This window comes from Mesoplodon bidens (assembly GCF_964165515.1).
Source record: "Mesoplodon bidens genome assembly, chromosome: 19".
Classification (NCBI taxonomy): domain Eukaryota; kingdom Metazoa; phylum Chordata; class Mammalia; order Artiodactyla; family Ziphiidae; genus Mesoplodon; species Mesoplodon bidens.
Genome location: NC_138179.1, coordinates 35,914,832 through 35,931,953, shown reverse-complemented (window position 1 = coordinate 35,931,953; position 17,122 = coordinate 35,914,832).

Here is a 17,122-nt window from a genome sequence, read left to right as displayed (position 1 = left end):
TCCACGAACTGCTTCAGTATATCCCCTCATCCACTGCCTCACAGAGAAAAATTTCTGCAAACCTTATACCTAGATCAGAATAAAAAGGAGCAACCTACTTATATTTTTATGTGAGACTACAGAAATAATAGGTAAATTTGGCTTTCATGGAAAATAAAGAACCATAAAGATTTAGGTCTGGGAAGGACTTTGTATATAGCCTTGTATGTTCTAACCCTTTCATTTAAGGTCAATCAGATTATCATTTTGTATGTGGGCACTAATTTGCAGAAGAGTGTTGTCATTATTATTTTTTAACTCCCAGAAAAATATAAATTTACCCATTTCAGCAGAGAAATATACATTAGTTTCATTTGTCACCGCTGAAGACTTGTTAACATATCCTGGACGTTGGTGCAATGAGCCAGTCTATGGAAAAGCTTCTAAAGAAGCTCTTTGACATTTGCAAAGCTTGTTTTCTGTGAGATTCCCAGTTATGCTCGAACTGAGCTGATTTTAAACTGCTCAGTTTAAAATCATGAGGAGATGCTGTCTGGATCCTTTCTCAACTCAGCACTCCTCACAGTAGGGCCAGCCTACTACAATGCCTGGAAAATATGTTTTTATTCTTCTGTCTCAGAGAAATACTAAATAAGTCGACTGAAGCTGTCAGTAATTAAGCTAGTGATCCAAAGAGTTTATCTAGTTCATTCTCCCTGTATTGGTTACTTTGAAGTATTATATAAATTTTGGTGATCTGGAAAAGTGATACCAAGAGAAATCTCAGCTAGCCTATGTTAATATTTGCTCAAAACAGTGAGCCACATAAACTCGGATTGCCTCTTTGGGCTGCTGATTACTGTCATATTGTCTAAATCTTTGTATAATTTGAGGCAATCATCCTTGTCTAGCGTGTGGAAGAGTGCCTTGTTCAGGTTAACGGGAGACCTCTGTCTTGATATTCCTGCTGGAGAGCTGACTTTGGTTTGCATTTGTAGGAGTAAGTTGTGTCATCAGTGTTACCTGGTAAGCGTGCTTGGTTTGCCTTTTCTTTCCTCTCTGTGACACGTGTCCACATACTGGCTCACAGGCAATTCTTCTAAGAAACAGTTATTTGCCTTCCTTTTCTCATACGCTGTCTATCTAAATCAGAAGGAATGTCAGAAAGTGACCTTCAATTAGAAAAGACCTAGGGGCTACCAGAATAATCTACCTTGTCAAAACCAAAAATTCATTTTCTTTCCTACAGGGAAAAATATGGGGTGTATGTATTCTGTTTTGTTGTTCTTGGCCTTTAATAATTTCAGGAGTTTCTTTGGGTTCTAGAGATTATAATGTGCTACATTATCACGCTGTCTGCTTATAAGATGAAACTATTTACAAGGCAAGTCATGGATCGGCAGCTGGGGCACATTTCTCCTCTCTGGACAACCCCGGAGCAGTGGCTCCAGGCAGTAACAGAGTGCAGTGAGGGGATAAGAGCCTGGCTATGGCGTCAGGCCGACCTGAGCTCAAGTGCAGGCTTGCAACGTACTGAAGTATCTGTCTGGGCAATTCTCCTCATCTGTAAATAGAAGATAATAAAAGAACCTGTCTCATATGAGAATCGGAAGTAATATTATAGGTAAGGCACCCAAAGAAAGGACCTGACACAGAGAAAATAGACCACACACATTTATAATTACTATTGTATAGTTAAAAGTCCACCATGTGCCTCTGTGGAAAACAGTATGGTGGTTCCTCCAAAAATAATGAAACATAGAATTACCATATGATCTAGGAATTTTACCCCCAGACATATTTCGAAAATAATTGCTGGCAGAGACTTAGATAGCTGTACACCCATGCTCAGAGCAGCATGGTTCACAGTAGCTGAAAAGCACAAACAACTCAAATGTCTATCGGCAGATGAATAGATAAACAAAATGTGGTCTATACATACAATGTAATATAATTCAGCCTTAAAGAGGATGAAATTCTGACATATGCCATAACGTGAATGAACCTGAAGACACTATGCTAAGTGAAATCAGCCAGGCTTAAAAGGACATGTATTGCATGACTCCACTTACATGAGGTCCCAGCGTAGTCAAATTCACAGAGACAGAAAGCAGAATGGTGGTTACCACTGGCTAGAGGGAGGGGAAATGGAGAGTTAGTGTCGAACGGATACGGAGTTTCTGTTTGGGAAGATGAAAAATGTTCTAGAGATGATTGGTGATGATTGCACAACAATGGGAATGTACTTAATGAACAGTCTACTTAAAACTGGTTAAAAGGATACATTTTACCATATATATATGTATATACATATATATATCTTGCAATTTTTTCTAAACAGCCAACTTGTTAGTCTTTTGTAGCCAAACAGCTTATTCTTCCAACCTAGGAGAGGTCCTTACATATCCCAGCTCCTCATCATGATTGTGATGATTAAGTGGTTGACTGTTAATTCCTTGTGATTTCTCTTTGGTAAAACTGTAGAAATATAATGTTGGTGGAAGGGGTGGGGAGGGACAGCGTGTTAGTTGGCTAGGGCTTCCATAGCAAAATACCAATGTCCAGGTGGTTTAAACAACAGAAATTGATTTTCTCCCAGTGCTGGAGGTTGGAAGTATAAGATCAAGGTCAGTGTCTTCTGAGGGCCACGAGGGAAGGCGATTCTCCAGGCCTCTCTCTTTAGGTGGCAGGTGCGCCCCCCACTCCCTCTTCACAGGCTTGTCCCTCGTGTGCACACAAGTCTGATATCTTTCTGTGTGTTCTAGTCTCCTCTTTTTTTTTTTTTTTTTTGCTGTACGTGGGCCTCTCACTGTTGTGGCCTCTCCCGTTGCGGAGCACAGGCTCCGGACGCGCAGGCTCAACGGCCATGGCTCATGGGCCCAACTGCTCCGCAGCATGTGGGATCCTCCCAGACCGGGGCACGAACCCGTGTCCCCTGCATCGGCAGGCGGACTCTCAACCACTGCGCCACCAGGGAAGCCCCAAGTCTCCTCTTTTTATAAGGACACCGGCCAGCTCCTATTAGAGGCCACTTTAATGGCCTCATTTTTACTTAATCACCTCTTTAAAGGATCTGTCTCCAAATACAGTCACATTCTGAAGTAGTGGGATTTAGAGCTTCAACGTATGAATTTTGAGGCATGGGGCACAATTCAGCCCATAACAGAAGGCAATAAAAAAAGAGAGAGATTTTACTATAAATTGTGCTTGAGAAATAAATCTAATTGTTCAGTTCTCTACATTGTCTCATTTACTTTTTCAAAAAGAGTTATTGAGAGTCTTTGGTGTCCCAGGCATTCATCTAGAAGCTGGAACCACAGTGATGAGCAAGGCAAGATCTGTAATTGCTCAGGAAAGCAGGAACATACAATCAACCAGTGGCTCAGTGAATAAAAAGTATAGTTCTATGTAGTGATAAGTGTATGACAGATGAAGGGTCATGTGCTGATGGTGGGATGGTGGTGGGGTGATAACTGGATGATGTAATCTAGGAAGATCTCTCTGAAAGGAGTGGCATTTCAGCAGACCTAAAAGAAATGAGGGTTCAGATTTGCAAATATCTAAATAAAGAAGATTTGAGTTGAGGGGCAGCAAGGGGAAAGTCCCTGAGGAAAGAATCAGCTTGACACGTCCACAGGATGGGAAGAACACCAGTGTGACTGCAGTGGTCAGCAAGGGGGCAGTGGTTGCAGAGGAGCTGGGAGTGTTCCACAGCGGCCAGATCGTGTAGAACCTTGAAGGCTGTGAGTTAGATCTTATTCGGATTTTATTCTAAATGCAATGGAGGACATTTGGATCTTTTCTAAAAACAATGGAAGGCACTGGTTGGGGGGGGCGGGGGAATACAGAGGAGAGAGATGATCTGATTTATATTTCTAATAGATCACATAGCTGGACTTTTGAACAAGCTGGATGCCTTATACATTACTCCCACCATCTCTTTAAAGTTTACTCAATGGGAATCATCTTGCCCTGGTCCTAGGACATTCCTTCCCACTCTTGTGATAAAGAGTTCTATAATGACTTTAAATTGCAAACAGAGCTTCATTTCAGGAGCTTGTCCATCCCTGTAACAATCCAAGTCCTGAAATTAACTTCGTGTGCATATTTCTCCTGTCTCCGAGTCACGCTGGCACTAAATGGGAAGCCTGCCTGCATCGGGAAGGGGGTATGATTGCTTCTCTCCCAGCCCACCACGGCCTTTGCAGGCGGATGAGACTTCTCCGGATGGCTTTGCATTCTCTGGGCCTAAAACATGATTACAACAGAAACTCCCTCTCATGAGAACTGTTGTGGGCCCATGTGTCCTGTATTTCCTTTGACATGGGTATTTGAGTCTCTATTCCTGCTGTGGAGTTAATTAAAGAAACCTCCTTGGGCTTCCCTGGTGGCGCAGTGGTTGAGAGTCCGCCTGCCGGTGCAGGGGACACGGGTTTGTGCCCTGGTCCGGGAAGATCCCACATGCCACGGAGCAGCTGGGCCCATGAGCCATGGCCGCTGGGCCTGTGCATCCGGAGCCTGTGCTCCGGGACAGGAGAGGCCACAACAGTGAGAGGCCCGCATACCGCAAAAAAAAAAAAAAAAAAAGAGAGAGAGGCTTCCGCTAAAGTTGGAGTCGGGACCAACCTACAGGGGGAGCTCTTACACCCAACCCTGCATCGTCCATCACTGCCAACGGGCAGAGACGAGCATCTACATCTCCCGCAGGAAGGTGCGGCCTCCCCTGCTTCTCTCTACCTGGCCCATAGCCCAGCCAATCACAGACTGTAGCGGCCAACCAGTGAGAAGCTTCCATACTTTGGATACCCCCCCCCCGCCCCCAGCTTCCTCCATTGGACTCTTTTGTTACTACAGCCCCTCCTAAGTCCCCCTTTTCCCTATAAAAGCACATTCCCCTTGCTTGGAAGCTCTCTGGATTCTATGGGCAGCAGTAGGTAGTTCGCATATCCAAAATTGCAATTCCTTCAGCTATCCCTGAATAAACTTGCTTTTGCTGGTAAAATAACTGGCTGTTACATTACGAAAGTTTGCACTGTTGGCCACCAAACATTCTTGGTGGGCTCCCGAGCCTCCGGCAGAACGTGTCCAGGCCCTTTCACCTGAAAGAGCCTTGTCCTCCTGGCAGCTCTGTTGGGCAGGCGGTCAAAAGACATCCCTTTACCCAGCATTTTCCTAAATCCTCTTTCTGTTGGACTCTTTCTTGTTGAGAATGGGTGAGCGAGATTCATGATACTTGGAGCAAGTTGTCCTGGACTTCTTTTGAAAAACCGCACATGAGGATTTGTCTGACACTTGCTTTGGCACCTGATGTTAATGTTTTAGTAGAACTGGGGCAAGGAGAGTCCATTTCTTACATCAAGTTGCGTGACTCCAGCCCCTGTGTGAAGAATGCACTGTTTAGAAACACGAGAGGAAAGGGTGAGACCAGGTGGGCAACAGTAGCAGTCCAGGTGACGCACAATGACTCCTTAGAAAGACGGCGGTGATGAGTAGAAGGATTTGGGATGTTTTGCAGACAGAGCTGCGAGAACTTAATACTGATTTGGCTGTTGGGAGTTCGTGGGAATTGAAGGTAAACTTTGAACTTTTGGTTCAAGCCAGCGAACAGAGAGGGGTGCCATTTTCTGAGAAGCATGAGAACACAGAATATTGAATATAGGGTGTGGATAGGAGGGTGCAAAAAGGAAGATTTATGAATGAATTGTTCTGTGTATTTTAAGTTTTAGAGCTGGATTTATGAGTCTGGAGTTCAGGGAGGGTTCAGGACTGAAGCTATAAATTTTGAACTCATCAGCTGATAGTAGGTTTTAAATCCATGGGACTGCATGCAATTACTTAGGGAAAAAAGCGTCTGTAGTGAAGAGCAGATATTCTATGACTGAGTCCTTTCGATTCTCAAGTTTGGAGCTTGATAAGAGCTAGAGTATGAAGGACAGGGAAGGAGAAGATGTGATCGACAGGATGAACAGAGTTACAGGAAAATGTGGCAGGTAGAAGCTTCCAGTCTAGGGGGAAGAAACCAGATGATTGGTTTCTGGATTTGGCAAGAAGGAGCTGTTGGTGATCTTGACCAGAGTAGTTTCATTGGAGTGGGAGAAGCAAAACTATGATGGGAGTGGCCTAAAGAGATGGAGAGACAGAGGCGATGGAGAGACAGAGAGACAGAGGAGAGAGGGGAGCTCACAGTGCGCACTGAGTTGATTGCAAGATTTTTTTTCTCTATTTTCATTTGTGCTCTTGATAAAAAAATGTTAAATAGGAAAGTTCAATTTTACTGTGGGCCTAAAACCGGTCTAAAAAAATAGTCTAATAAAAATAATTAATAGTATTTAAGTATTTAGCAGATATTCAGATTTCTGAAATTTAATTCCATTTATTTTGCTATTGCCGAATTTTAGAGGTGAATGCAGCATGCACTGTTCCAACAATTTAAATAAAATGATTCGTTTCTTTTTACTTAAGTTTAGTGATTTGAGCATACGTTAAACCCTAGTGCAGAAAACTTTCCCTTTTTAAACAAGTTTCTCAATCATCCAACATTGACACATAATTAGAATTGTCACAATTAATTACTTGGAGGTGGAGTGTTGGCAGTCATTATGAAGATGGATGTAGAGAATGATGTAGAGTCTTTTGAAATATGGAAAGTAACACTAAGTGGAAACAGAAAATAAAGGAATTATTGTCACTGTGAAGATGCACAAAACTGGACAATAGTTTGCAAAAAATAAATAAGTGACAATAGATAGTGGAGTGGTGAGATTTTTTTTTTCCTTCTGTGTTCCAAAACAAACTTGTTATGTAGAATTTTTATAGTCGATTTTTTTTTCAATGAAATGTCTTGTTGTACTGCAGTTCGTTGATTTTGTTTTCAGTAGAAAGTCGTTTTTGTCATTTTCTGTTTTAAAAAGAGTTCATTGCCGTGAAAAATTTGAAATATCTGTAGTGCACTAAGCACCTATTCATCCCTTGGCATATTTGTTGTTCCTCATACCATCTCCTCGAAGATAAACTGTTTACTCAGTGAGGCTGTTTATTTCTATGAACAGAGAAGCCAGGATGTAAACGTGCTGGGTGACTCAAGGATTGTCTTACATGTCGTATCCAAGTATTCAGAGCCTGTCGCGTGGAGTATTTCTCTCTGGAAATGAAGGATATATCTGGAGTGCTTTGGGGAAATCCGTTTTTGAAGGGAGAAAGAAAAGCATTATGCAGATAAAATTTTAAGTCTTTATTGCGTTACCTAAACCCCTATAGTACTTGTCCCATCCACCTCGCTCAGAGTTACTACTTGCTTCTGTTCTCTTCATCTTCCTCTGCTCCAGCTACGCTGATATACTTTGCTTTCCTCATATAGATCTCACTTCTTCTCGTCAAGGCCTAGATGCTGTTCCAGCTGTGCCTGCAAGACCCCCCAGCCTGCCACTGTATTGCTAACACTTATTCAATGTTCAGTCTATGGGTAAAAATCAACCTCTTAAATAAGTTTTCCCAGAGCCCACTACAGTCCATTAATTGTCTGTCATTTTTAATATCTGTTTTTAGATTTAAACTCTCGGCTAGCTGGTATTCTGCCATTTTGTGTAGCACTACATTCTAAGTGCCTTGCAAGATGCCTGGCATATTGTAGGTGCTCAAAAATATTTCCTGTATGACTAGCCAGCACCAAGCACTCAGAAATGCTTCCTAGAAAGGTCACAGTAGGAGAACTGATCTGCCCACTGTTGTTTCCCATAATTTATGCACAGGATTTTTGTAGCTGTACTCAATCACACATGCATTAAAAATTAAAATAATTTTCTTAGCACTCACTCTTTGATATCAAAACATCAACTTACACGTCACTAAAGTTCCTCTTTTGAAAATTTGTTTTCCAGTAGACTTTTCTTCATGAATTGTGCGTAGCTGAATCTAATAAAAATAATTTATCTATATTGGAGTTCAGCTTATAAAAGTTTCTGGAATCCAGCAGATTTTAGCTATTTCTTGAATCCTACAGACGTCTTGCTTAAAAAAAAAAAAAAATTACAACACCATGTGTTCCCTGCTCCCATGAGTAGGTTTCAGGGAAGTCTTAATAGTTAAAGTGGGTTTTTTCTTTCTTTTGAAACATAGCATGTGGATTTAGTGCTTATTACAGGGAGGGACTGAGTGTAGCGGTCTGATTTAGGATTAGGAAAGGGAGCTGGACTAAAAACTTAGTTCCACAGCTTTGCCAAGAGCCCTCCCGCGAGCAGCTCTCACACTTGCCACAGATTGCTGAGCAAACCCTCGGATGCATTGTTTTCCATCTTTTAGTCACTTAGGCACGTGGAGCTCAGATCACTCCAAGAAGTCTGTGCTCAAAGGCTCTGCCAAAGAAGGGCCTGTTGAAAAGATGGGTATGTTTACTATTTGAATCTGCCATTCTCTCTTTCCATGACACAGACCCTCTGAAACTACCAACCGCAGCCTTTAATTTTTAAAAATCTGAACAGTGTGGCAGAGTCCACCCACCTATTAAACACATAAACCAAGTAGCCACAGACTTGTCATTGTGCAAAGAAACCTGTGTGTGAAGTGTGACCCTGCCTGGCCACCCCATGTAACTAAGACCGTATCCCCCCGAAAAATGACCCAAAGCAGTCTGTGAAGAAAAATACTGCACTAGTCATTTTTTATGACATCAGCAGTTACTAGCCAGAGATAAAATATTTTCCCACAGTTTAAAAAATATATCCAGAGAGAATGCTAACAATTGTATTGATAGCTATTCTGCTGGTTCCGTTGGGTGAAACTATCCAAGGATGCAATGCCTAAACAAGACTTGGGAGAGGCCAGGGCTCTGCAGCTACAACGAGGACCTGGTCCATGGAATCTTATCCCACCTGTGTTTGCGTGACTGTGAAGGAAGGATCAAAGTTCCAAAAAGGGGCTTCCCTGGTGGCACAGTGGTTGGGAGTCCGCCTGCCGATGCGGGGGATGCTGGTTCGTGCCCCGGTCCGGGAGGATACCACGTGCCGCGGAGCAGCTGGGCCCGTGAGCCATGGCCACTGGGCCTGCGCGTCTGGAGCCTGTGCTCCGCAACAGGAGAGGCCACGGTAGTGAGAGGCCCGCGTACCAAAAAAAAAAAAAAAAAAAAAAAAGTTCCAAAAAGAACCCAGCACTAAATGACGTGGCATATCAGTCCAAACCAGGGGATGGCAAACGATGTGCCTGTAGGCCAACTCTGGCCCACTGCCTGTGTTTATAAATAAAGCTTTATAAGAACACCAGCACCCTCATCCATTTATGTATTGTCTGTGGTTATTTTGCACAACAATGCAAAGTTGAGTAGTTGTAATAGAGAATACCTGCCCCTCAAAGTCAAAAATATTTTTTACCTGAATGTTTAAAGAAAAAGTTCATTGATCCCTATTCTAAACCAAGAGTGGGCAGTCTTTCAAACTGCATTCTCAGGTCACTGAATCATAGTTTCCTTGTTATGGGAGAAAAAAAAATGTAGTAGCTCACAGGCAGTGGAGTGAAGATGAAGAAGGCTTTCAAAATTCATTAAAATGTGAAGTACAGGTATGGAGATGGTGGTAATTACTCCAGGTGACTCTAAAATTTGTCCTACAGATCATTTCTGGTATATATAGGGATCAATAAAGAGGCTAAGATAGTTGGTATACAGGATATGAATCATGAGAAAAGAGAAAAAAGATTACATAAATAGTTTCAGTGAGTCAAAACAGCTTCTGTCCACCCATCCTTTTGTCTCCTCTTTTGGTCCTGGACAGTGGCTGTTCACCAAACAATCAGGATTCATCTCCATCACCATGGTAACAAGTTGAACCATTGCTTTTCAAAGTTATTCTAATTCTCTGCTACATGTATCACAGGCACTTTGTCTTTATAACTTCACCACTTAGGGACTGCCTAGGATTTTATTTAATAGTCTAGGAGTCCTTTCTGGCAGTGCATGTATGTATGTATACAAAGTATTTATTTTTACTCTGTTAATGTATTTTAGATATCCCACATCTTATATTAATCCTCTATACAATTTGTGTTCCTCCACAAAATCTACATGATTTCATAGGAAAATTGTGTAGATAGTAGAGGTGATCAGTTTTGTGCTTAAAATCCAAAAAGATATTTAACAGTGTTTGTAATATTTTTAAATGGATGAATCAAAGTCTTATTATTCTGTACTCATGAAGAATGATTAAAGGTGGTGAAAGTTAGGCTGCCACTTACTGATTATAGGTAAATTATTTAGTCTTCCTTAGTCTCAGTCTCTTCTTACGTAAAATGGGAATAATAATAGTACCTAAGTCAGCGTGGGTGTAGCAAATAAACGAGATAATTCAAGTAACATGTGTGGAACATGCTAAGTTAGCGATTTTTATTATAATTATCAGGTCACTTTCACAACTCTCTAAAGTTCAGCCATATAACAAGAAAAGAACATCAGGATATTTGCCACGTAATTGTGCGTCAGTCTAAGTGGAACATTTCCCACCAAAAGTGAAAATAGCCCAGTCTGGCATTTCTCTGGGTTGAGAAGGAAAAAAACAATCATTTGTCAAAGACACTATTTTATGAGGATTTAACTGGGCACAAATTGAATTTGTGGCTTGGCTAAGGAGAGAAATATTTGCAAAACATCTCAAAGATGGCAGTGATATCCACATTGCTATTGGTAGCAGTTTAAAAATGATAACATTATGCTGCCACCTATTTCTGAGAAAATGGTAAATATTTAAGGAACAATAAGCTCAATTTTTCCAGTGCCTAAGTTTTTCTTTCTGAATGTTCAGAAGAATGTTAACTCTTTCACAGTGCTATGTAGGAATTTTTTTTTTCTACAAAATTAAATGGCACACATCAGCAAAGTTCTCATTATTTTCTGCTTCAGGTCTGAAGCCTGAATGATCCTCTCAAATGCATCATTCCAATGTTATATCATATCTGGATTTAAATAAAGAGATCTTTATTGTCTGAAGCAACATATTCAGTAAAATTCAAGATGTAAAATTTGCATATTCTTTCTTTGATTTATTTCATAAATTATACTGGTGTAAGAAAACTATATACTTTTTAAAAAAGAAGATTTGTTGCTGTTTCTGCTACTAGTGAAATGCGTACAACCTGGGTCAGAATTGAACAAAACCTTATAATTATTCTAGTCAAGTTCAAGTGTAGGTTCCTCATGGGAGTGACAGTTAAGGTGGATCTTAATTTACTGGAACTGGTTTCCCCAGTCCTTTTGTTCTCATGATATTTAGTGTATTGTTAATTCACAGTGATTGGACAACATAATATTTTGAAATAATCCATCACACTCATGTACACCAGGATATAATTGAAATGCATAAGGCACTTCCTAGAAAAAACAAAAGATGTTTTGTACAGACCACATCTGACTACATGTCAATTTTGATATTCATCCAACTAGATCCAACAACATTGCTTAATTTCTGCTAAGCACTTGAAGACTGTTATTTTTTCTTTTTTTTTAAAAAGCATAAAATAAAACTTTAAACATTTAAATATGTAAGTAATGGTGGCTGTGATAGTTCTGCTTTATCCTAAAGGAGAAATCATCTTATATGCTTTGAGAGAATTCTCAAAGTGGGCACCAGGGACTCAGGTCAATAATTACTGTAAAGTGAGATCATGATACTTCCCTTCATGAGTCTCTTGGAATTTCCCAGTTAACTTTCAAAGTCAATATATTTCTGTTCTCTGCTATTTGTTCTTTGGCATTAAAATCCTTTATCATCATTAAATGGAAATAGATTAGATTTATGTGGGATTTCTCCAAATCACCTTACAGATTTTGGTATACAGGTAATGGAAAGCAATGAAAAAGCACTGGTTTGGCTGTCGGTATTAAGGATATACATTTAGGGCTTCCCTGGTGGTGCAGTGGTTGAGAGTCCGCCTGCCGATGCAGGGGACACGGGTTCGTGCCCCGGTCCGGGAAGATCCCACATGCCACGGAGCGGCTGGGCCCGTGAGCCATGGCCGCTGAGCCTGCGCATCCAGAGCCTGTGCTCCGCAATGGGAGAGGCCACAGCAGTGAGAGGCCCGCGTACTGCAAAAAAAAAAAAAAAAAAAGGATATACATTTATATCAGTGTAGCAATAACAAAATTTAACTGTCTATCAAAATATTTTTCTGTACTTTGTAAATATAGTGAAAAAGTCGAAAGTTTTGGAAGACTTGAAGTCTCCTGGAAAATTTTTTTAATTAAAAAATGACCTATTTGGAAAATAGTTTGGCAGTTTCTTAAAAAGTTAAATATAAATTCACAAATGTACCATATGATCAAATAGTTCCACACTGAGGTATATAGCAAAGAGAAATGAAAACATATGTCCACATAAAGACTTGTACACAGAAGTTTATAGCTCCATTATTCAAAATAGCCCCAAACTAGAAGCAGGCTAAATGTTCATCAGCTGCTGAAATATCCATATGATGGGATACTATTCAATAATAAAAAGGAACAAGCTATTGATACATGCCAACAACATGGATGAACCTCAAAATCATCATGCTAAATGTGAAAAGCCCTCTAAGATTAAGAACAAAATAAGGGTGTCCACTCTTGCTGCTTCTATTAACATAGCACTGAAAGTCTTAGCCAAGCCATTGGACAAGGAAAAAAGCATCCAAATTGAAAAGGAAGAAGTAAAATTGTCTCTGTTTGCAGGTGACGTGATCTTATATATAGAAAACTCTAAAGAATCCACCAAAGACTGTTAGAACTAATAAATGAATTCAGTAAAGTTGAGGGTACAAAATCAACATACAAGAATAAGTTGCATTTCTAACAACGAACTACACTAACAATGAACTATCTGGTAAAAAAAAATAAGAAAACAATTTTATTTACAATGACATCAAGAAGAATAAAATAGGAATAAATTTGACCAAGAAGATTGAAGATCTGTACACTGAATATTGTAAAATATTAATGAGAGATATTGAAAAAGATGCAAATAAATGGAAAGATATCCCATGTCCATGATTGGAAGAGTTAAATTGTTAAAATGACCATACTCTTCAAAGTGATCTACAGATTCATTGCAATCCTTGTCAGAATTCCAAAAGCACTTCTCAAAGGAATAGGAGAAAAATCCTAAAAAGTGTATGCAACCACAAAAGACTCTGAATAGCTAAACCAATCTTGAGCAAGAAGAACACAGCTGGAGGCAGCACACGGTCCAATTTCAAACTATATTACAAAACTCTAGTAATCAAAACAGTTCGGTATTGGCATAAAAACAGAAACATAGGTCAATGGAACACAATAGAGAGGCAAGAAATAAAATCCAGGCATATAAGATCAACTAATTTTCAATAAAGCTGCTAAAAATGCATAATGGGGAAAGGACAATCTCTTCAATAAATTGTCGTGGGAAAACTGGACATTCACATGTAAAGGAATGAAATTAGACCCCTATTTTAACACTCCACACAAAAAATCAACTCCAAATGGATTAAAGACTTAAATTTAAGACCTGAAACTGTAAAACTCCTAGAAGAAAACTCAGAGGGTAAATTCTTGGCTTTGGTCTTTGCAATGATTTTTTAGATTTGGCACCAAAAACAAAGGCAACAAAATAAAAAATAAACAAGTGGGACTGTATCAGACTAAAAAAATTCTACACAGCAAAGGAAATAATCAACAAAATAGAAAGTCAACCTATGGAATCAAATAAAATATTTGCAAACCATATATCCAATAAAAGGTTAACATCCAAAGTATATAAAGTACTCTCAGAACTCAATAGCAACAAAACACAACCAAACAATCAAACAAACAAAACCTGATTTAAAAAATGGGTAGAGGGCTTCCCTGGTGGCGCAGTGGTTGAGAGTCCGCCTGCCGATGCAGGGGACATGGGTTCGTGCCCCGGTCTGGGAGGATCCCACATGCCGCGGAGCAGCTGGGCCCGTGAGCCATGGCCACTGAGCCTGCGCGTCCAGAACCTGTGATCCGCAACGAGAGAGGCCACAACAGTGAGAGGCCCGCATACTGCAAAAAAAAAAAAAAAAAAAGGAAGAGTAAAGCAATTATATTCCAATAAAGATATATAAAAAAAAAATGGGCAGAGAACCTGAATAGACATGTTACCAAAGAAGACATACAAATGGTTAATAGGTATATAAAAAGATGCTCAACATGACTAATCTCTAGGGAAATGCAAACCAAAACCATATTGAGATATCATGAATGACAACTCATACCTGTTAGTATGTCTATTATCAAAAAGATAAGTGGTAACAAATGTTGGCAAGGATGTGCAGAAACCAGAAGCAGGGCTTCTATCCTAAAAGAGGTAACACTTTATTTGGAAAAGTAGGAAACAATTAAAAAGTACCACAGAGATTTTTGTAACTGTAAGAGAAATATAGACAAATAAATCCTTCAAGAGTTCATAGGATGACAGTCATTGCAAATGGCAGGAGTAGTTCATAAAGAAGCAACGTTTGTAAAGGAAATGCCCAATTTGTGGAGCAGAGATACAGGCTAAGGGCAGCCGCATGGAAGGTGAGAACTAAGTCAATCTAATTCACAGATGGGGGTAAGGCATGTGCTGACAAAAATGAAACCCATTTCACAGTGAAGAAGGAGAAAATTTGCAAAGCTCCTTTGAGCTTCATGGGAAATAGGAAGTCAAGTAAGATTCAGAAGTCACAAAATAAATGAGATTTATTAGAGTATCTGGTGGTGACCATAGTCAATTTGTGGCTGAGACTGGGAAAAGAAAGATCAGGTAGGAATTTACTGAAAAAAAAAAAAAAAAAAAGACAGGATTTTTGACTCTGGGGGAACCAAAAGGAAGAAGAAAGTCATAGACATTTTTCAGATAAAGAAAAGACAGCCTAGATAGTCATTATTTCATAGCAATTTATAATTGATAAGTTTCTCCACACTTTGTGAAATAGGAACCTGATAAGAAAACTGAATCTTAGAAGTTAATGCGCTTGACCAACATTACGCACAGCTAAGGCTGAAGAATATGCCTCATGGTTCCAAATCTAGGGAACTTTTTTCTAGCTGGAGTTGTAAAGTCAAAGATCTCTAAGGGTCAGGCTGGCAATGTAAATGAGTGAAGTCGATTAATTACCAAAAAAATGATGTAAATGTGATGAAAACTGACAACTGACTCTAACCTTGTTTTCCAGGATAATAGGGGGTAGTGGAAATGGTGGAAAATTCCTTATATTAAAGGGAAGTCACGGGGAAGCTTCAAAAGGAGAAAATATGAACTTTCATTTACCAAAACCAAAACTGTAGGAGTTGTTTTTGATTCTTCCTTTTTTCTCTTACCCTACAGCCAAACCCCAGACACCACCTTCAAACTATGTCCAGAATTTGACAACCTCTTCACCATCCTCTCTCACTTAAACTATGTCCTCCCAGCTCTTCTCTCAGAGTTCATTCTTTTTTTTTTTTAACATCTTTATTGGAGTATAATTGCTTTACAATAGTGTGTTAGTTTCTGCTTTATAACAAAGTGAATCAGTTATACATATACATATGTTCCCATATCTCTTCCCTCTTGTGTCTCCCTCCCTCCCACCCTCCCTATCCCACCACTCTAGGTGGTCACAAAGCAGTGAGCTGATCTCCCTGTGCCATGCGGCTGCTTCCCACTTGCTATCTATTTTACTTTTGGTAGTGTATATATGTCCATGCCTCTCTCTCTCTTTGTCACAGCTTACCCTTCCCCCTCCGCATATCCTCAAGTCCATTCTCTAGTAGGTCTGTGTCTTTATTCCTGTCTTACCCCAAGGTTCTTCATGACATTTTTTTTCTTCTTAAATTCCATATATATGTGTTAGCATACGGTATTTGTCTTTCTCTTTCTGACTTACTTCACTCTATATGACGGACTCTGGGTCTATCCACCTCATTACAAATAGCTCAATTTCGTTTCTTTTTATGGCTGAGTAATATTCCATTGTATATATGTGCCACATCTTCTTTATCCTTTCATCCGATGATGGACACTTAGGTTGTTTCCATCTTCGGGCTATTGTAAATAGAGCTGCAATGAGCATTGTGTTACATGACTCTTTTTGAATTATGGTTTTCTCAGGGTATATGTCCAGTAGTGGGATTGCTGGGTCATATGGTAGTTCTATTTGTAGTTTTTAAAGGAACCTCCATAGTGTTCTCCATAGTGGCTGTACCAATTCACATTCCCACCAGCAGTGCAAGAGTGTTCCCTTTTCTCCACACCCTCTCCAGCATTTATTGTTCCTAGATTTTTTGATGATGGCCATTCTGACTGGTGTGAGATGATATCTCATTGTAGTTTTGATTTGCATTTCTCTAATGATTAATGACGTTGAGCATTCTTTCATGTGTTTGTTGGCCATCTGTATATCTTCTTTGGAGAAATGTCTATTTAGGTCTTCTGCCCATTTTTGGATTGGGTTGTTTGCTTTTTTGTTATTGAGCTGCATGAGCTGCTTATAAATTTTGGAGATTAATCCTTTGTCAGTTGCTTCATTTGCAAATATTTTCTCCCATTCTGAGGGTTGTCATTTGGTCTTGTTTATGGTTTCCTTTGCTGTGCAAAAGCTTTTAAGTTTCATTAGGTCCCATTTGTTTATTTTTGTTTTTATTTCCATTTCTCTAGGAGGTGAGTCAAAAAGGGTCTTGCTGTGATTTATGTCACAGAGTGTTCTGCCTATGTTTTCCTCTAAGAGTTTGTTAGTGTCTGGCCTTACATTTCGGTCTTTAATCCATTTTGAGCTTATTTTTGTGTATGGTGTTAGGGAGTGTTCTAATCTCATACTTTTACATGTATCTGTCCAGTTTTCCCAGCACCACTTAGTGAAGAGGCTGTCTTTTCTCCACTGTATATTCTTGACTCCTTTATCAAAGATAAGGTGACCATATGTGTGTGGGTTTATCTTTGGGCTTTCTATCCTGTTCCATTGATCTATATTTCTATTTTGGTGCCAGTACCATAGTGTCTTGTTTACTGTAGCTTTGTAGTATAGTCTGAAGTCAGGGAGCCTGATTCCTCCAGCTCCATTTTTTGTTCTCAAAATTGCTTTGGCTATTCAGGATCTTTTTTGTTTCCATACAAATTGTGAAATTTTTTGTTCTAGTTCTGTGAAAAATGCCAGTGGTAGTTTGATAGGG